Here is a 6,000-nt window from a genome sequence, read left to right as displayed (position 1 = left end):
AGGATTTTATTCACAAGTTTCATACTCTTATCTATGAGATTTCTTTTCTTTTAATGTTTCTAAGTCCTTTTTTGTTTCCTTTCTCTGACTTTTCCAGATAGTTCATGTCAAGTGTTCAAAACAGTGGCATCTACATTTTCATATGCAATTGTATCTTGGCAATTGTTTGGCATATGATGCCTTTGCAGAAAAAATAGCTCAATGTTATGGTCCTTGGGCAACAAGTAAGACATTTAGTCTTAGCTATAGAAGCTATGATGGCAGAGCTGGCAGGGCTTGCCACATTACTGTTGTACATTTTAAACTGCTGAATGCTTCCTGCCAGTTAAACCATCAGTGCAGAAAACCATTGTCATTGATAGTGACTTGTAAATTACATGGGGATGGTCTTTGTTTAGGAAAAGAAACAGCGATGACAGAACTTTAATCTAGGACAGTGGTCTTCAAAACGAGGTGTGTGCACCCCAGGGGCTGCACAAGACAATCTGTTGGGGTGAGGGAAGAAAATAAGAAAATACTTTTTGTACCATTAATAAATAAAATAAAATCATATTTTAAAATGTCCTTGTTTCATCTTTATCTTATTATTTTTAATTTCTATTTTTATATGCATTTTATAATGTGTGTAATATATTAGTACAATAGTACATGTATATAATTTAGAAATAAATAAATAAATAAATTGGGGGTACACAATCAAAAAGGTTTGGAGATGGCTGCTCTAAGACAGAATCCTAGACAGATGGCAGAGTAGTATGCAGATGATCATACAGCTGATTTTGCTTTTACTTATTTCAGTTTTAAACCAATGTGGTTCTAGTTGAATTATTTCTGATTTATTCCGGTATCAGATCATTGTCCTGCCATTTGTAATTGGAAAAGTGGGCTTAATGCAAATGGAAACACTATCTTAGCTACAGATTTGCAACTGCTGAATCATGTATAGAAATGTCTTAGATCTCTGCAGCATGCTGCAAGCTTGGTTTTCATCACCTTGTTGTCATCAAGGAGAAAGTGCATTGAATTATACTGGAGTAAATCTGGTGCATGGGAAAGAAGCAAATGCCTAATCACTGTTAGGCTATCTATGGCTGAAAGCCTCAAGAGACTTGATAGAGACTGTACTCCTAGGAATTCATTTTTGGGACTGAGAATTTATAGGACAATCTATGGGCTGCAGCTTGATTTTTGGAAAAATACATATCCAGGCACAGTTAGTATCCAGTGCACAGATAAAGAGCCATGACCACACACCTGCACTTAGGGAGTATTAGCCATTTCGTCCAATTAAGGGTCCTGTTGTGAAAGAAGAAGATCCAGCCTGCAGGTATCCAAAGCTTCTGGTCTTGCACACAACTCATGGTTTGCCAGTCTAAAATCATTAATGTGGAGACAACTGCTTGTCAACCAGGCTGTTACTGTGACAAATTCAGAGAGATATGTTGAATTACCAAAGATGCAAACAAATCTGAGGCTGCCAGGAAGGAAATACCTGCCTAGCCAGGATTATTCTAGCTTTTTTCCCTCCTGGTGCAAAAATGCAATTGACTGATTAATCCAGAGCCTGAAAAGAGACCTCCAATCTCAATTCAGCAACTAACAGTCTGGCCTTGAAAGATGTTATACTGCTTGATAGTCACATAAACTGCCATGAAGATGTGGGAGATATATGGCTATTGAGAAAACAGTCATTACCCATGGCTACTATGGACAGCAATTATCTGTGATAACTACTGATTTTTTCAGCTTGAAAAATGTTACATATCTACCTGCTTTGCTGTTAGGCTAGAACTTGTTAGGGTTAGAATTAAAAGGAGTTGTATTCCCATGACAATCTAAATCCAGTCTTCAGTAAACTCTCCCAGGCCCCAAGACTGAAGAATGTGACATTGGATGAAAAAATACTGACACCAAGAATAATTTTGTTCCAGAATAGATGTACAAATTTAGGGCTAATATCTGTAGAAAGGACAGTAATATTTAGATGAAATTACTTTTCCTCAGAAAAGACCTGAAACTGAGAAATATCTTATCATACTTGAGAGCTGGATCATTAGGATACATCCCTAAGGACTTGCACATGTGGACTGAATTCCTCCAAACTCTTATCGATTTACGGGAGAGACTTGAGCTTAGGTCTTCTCTATGCTCAGAAGGCATCCTGGCCGTGAGGCTATTGGCTATGCTGAAGCAAGGCACTTTTCACCTTGTAGTGGAGATACTAAGCAGTTAGAGCTCTGCCACTTTGTATAAACAATTAACTTGTCATAGGGATAGGGATCTGAAAACACTTTATGGCTATATGCACCAAGCCACTGAATCATTCTCCCTACGGACTAATGGATATTTATTTATTTACAGAAAATAGTTTTAATCAAAAGGGAATTAGAGAGACAAATACTGACTCCATACTTTCCCTTGCTATCCTTTTACCATTTAGGAAATGAACAATCAGCTAGCATCAAAAATACATTAATAGAAGCATCATTATTTGAATTAGGGTGACTACTGGATCTCATCTTCTTTTAGATTTAGTCAAATGTGTTATTTGCTGTTAATATTAGTCATTAATATTAATTTTTATTAAGTGTTTTTTAATTGGGGATTTTGATGTTCTGGGAAAATAAAAGAGAATCTGTTCCAACAGATGATAAACATGAAAAGAAAATGTTGAAAGAAAGCCTGTCCTCGCTGGAGACAATGGAAAGAACTTCAATGCAAAAAAATCTTTTGCTTTTAACATGGCCACAGCTTCATCCGTTGTTTCCCCCTGAATTCTGAATATTTGTGGGGTAGTTGGCTTGCCCATATATGTCAGTGGGACATACCCATGCAAACAGATCTATATGTTTGCTGAGCATTACATATGTGCTTAAAATACTTTGCAAAACCTGCACCCTCAACTCCCTCTGGCTGAAGTGTATTCAAGTCATGAACAGAATAAAATAGTTTGTTGTTTGAACAAAGACTCTTATTCCAAGAGTCCATTTATACATGGATTTTTGCTTGCCATAACCTTTATTTTCATGTTGTTCTAAAGAAAAATGGTATTGTGAAGCTGTCCATGTGTACTCGGTAAACCTGTAGCCCTTATGATTGCAGAACTTCTATTAAAAACAGTGGGGATTCTCCTGAGGCATGAGCTGCTTTAACTTACGACTGTCTGTCTTCATCCTGTGTCTATTCTGTGAACATCATCCTGTGGAGAATTGGAAGATCCACCTTAGGTATGAAGGAAACCAGGAGCCTAGTATAACCATAGAAGAAAGAAACTGATACAGTTCCATCTTCAGTGAACCTCAACAGAAGACAGATAAAAAATGGAAAAAGGAGTTAGAAAAAGTGACATGTACATACCAGAACTTCTCTTAAGGTAGTCTTCATTACAATGACCCCCAATACAGCAGGCAAATGGAGTTGCTATACAGGTAACTACTATTATAGAGAGAACATTTGTTAAAGGATGATCAGAATTACATGATAAACATTACAGCAAAAATTGGCAAATATTGCCAAAAATTGGCAATACCCAAGGTCAAGAATGTAATGCTACCAGCGATGATCCTGTGGATGAAGACTGATGGGTGCAGGGTTACAGCCATCATGCAGTGGAACAGACATTCCAGCATTGTCTCATAGAACAGTTTGCAGTTATTTTCATGGTCTTGGATATATGCATTTCTATATTGCCTGTATTTTAAAGGAATGACACCTTTGCATCCAGTTTCCTGCGTCTGATGATACCACCCTCATTTGCATCTCATTAAGAAAGGTGGGACATGCTTTATTAGATGAAAAAGATGCAACTGTTATTGTGGTACAGAGTAACCAAGAAACAATTTCCTTTTAGCAATTTTCCTTTCAGCCCACCTTCTTTCCCCCATTCAACTACCCTAAAAACACAGAATAATGGAATATTATTCACAGCAGCCAAGATCTTTAACCTACACTTGGTGACCAAGTGCAATGGAAACCAGTGTTACATTTTTGTCTGTTCTCCTGTGACAGAGGACATTCTATTTCAGCTGTCACACACTTCTTTGAATCTTACTATGTTCTCAGTTTTTGTTATAATTTGTGGCCATTGATAATTACATTTTGATTTAACTATCCTGATTTACAGCAGCTGGGAAACCAAACTGACATGTCTTAATAATGACATTTATTCTAACCAATTTCTACTGTTCTTAATCCAGGAACTTTCTTTAGACTTTTTAATTTAAATAGTGATTATTAATTTCTATCTGCACTCACAATTAATAATATGGCCAATGCTATTATTACTTATTGAAAAGGCTTGAAATATATTTCTCTATCTAACCATCAGAAAGATGGATGCAAGAGGAACTGAATATTATACAGAAGTAGGAGTTTTCTCCAAACTATGTATGCATTGAGTAAGGTAGTTCAAGGAGAGAGAACAGCTGTTTATAGAACTAGTTACTGATAATGCTCTTCTGAAAATTGAGACTAGAAGCAATAACTAAATTAGTTTCTCAGGTGAAAATTTCACACTTGCCGAAGTTAATCCTCTCAGGAAAAAGAACTTTACAGGCTCTCTTCTCCTGGGACAATGCTTCCAAGAGACACAACAGGCACTCCAGTTTTGAGAATAGCTTAGAGAGCTAGAAAAGCTTCCCTATGATGTGAAGAGACTGGAGCAATTCTGTTCAAACAGAAACTTATTAGAAAGCTTTATGAGGTAGATAAAATAGGGATATAGAAGGTATTTCAGGTTTTTCTTAATACAAAAATAGAAGGCTCACTAATAAAAATGTAAAAACCCATTTATAATCCTTTACACAACATATAATTAAACGCTTCAACACATTGCCAAATGTGAAAGAAGGGCCAAGAGAAAAATATGCTTTCTTTTTGAACCTGACATTTTTATGACCTTAATTACATTAGGGTAAAAATGTATGTAAAGAGATATTAATAGATTCTCTCTTGTTTTTGAACATACATTAATCATTAACTGTGTGGGACTGCAAAGTCTTTCAGTAATTTCTCCAATAGGTATACTGTGCATAATTGTCCAGTGGGGGTTTATGCCTTCCTCTGAAACTCAAGTTTGTGGCCACTGACAGATAAAGGTGGATCACTGGGCTCAATGAGTGGAGCTTCTCCCAGCTGAAGGTTGCCTTTAGTCTGCATGGACTTCAGAATAAAAGGGACGAGGCCAAATCTCCCTCTGAGTTATCTTGACAAAGCTCCTTGGACTTCAGTAATTTCAGTCCAATCAACTTGACTTTTTGTAGCTGAATAGAAAAAAAAGGCATTTAAGTATTGGGAAGAGCCAGACACGGTGTCCTGACCCCACAAGACTTAAAAGGCAGAATTTCTGGTGACAGAAATGAAGGACAGGCATTTATCTCATTTTGAACCTTATGTACTTACCTACCACTTAGTGAATGATCAAATAGAACTCCCCACAGAGGAGGAGGAAGCCACAGTTTAAAATATGAATCCCTAAATGAACATCCAGGATTTGATCTGTGTAAGGAATAGAATGGGTAATTATTTTTTTCCTGTGATCCTCTGTTGCATGGTTTAAAGCCAGATAGATTATTAACTTGAATGATATTGCAGACACAAAGAGTCATAAATACCATCTTCCTCAGCTCTAGTCTCTCTCATTGTCTTGTAATAATCAAATACAAGCAAATTTATCCCCATGATGGCAATGTTACTCTGACATCAAGATAAACAAAAACAGATATGTACATTTATGCAGAAAACAATTGACTCTCTTTTTTGTTTGAAAAGCCTTAGCCAGCATAATTACTTACTGAAGTCCTGCAGAAACAGAAATGGAGGATAAGCACAATGTAATTGAATTAAAGGGCGATATCATAATATTGATTTTTTACTAAAAATGGAATATGATGCAGAAGAGGACTGATACAAAGTGAACAGATACATGAAGTATATGTATGGCTGCAGTGTTAATTGAAGTATATGTATGGCTGCAGTGTTAATTTTCATGGAACTGTCTTT

This window comes from Ciconia boyciana, chromosome 4 (genome assembly GCF_034638445.1).
Source record: "Ciconia boyciana chromosome 4, ASM3463844v1, whole genome shotgun sequence".
In the NCBI taxonomy this organism is placed as follows: domain Eukaryota; kingdom Metazoa; phylum Chordata; class Aves; order Ciconiiformes; family Ciconiidae; genus Ciconia; species Ciconia boyciana.
This window is presented reverse-complemented; position numbering follows the sequence as displayed.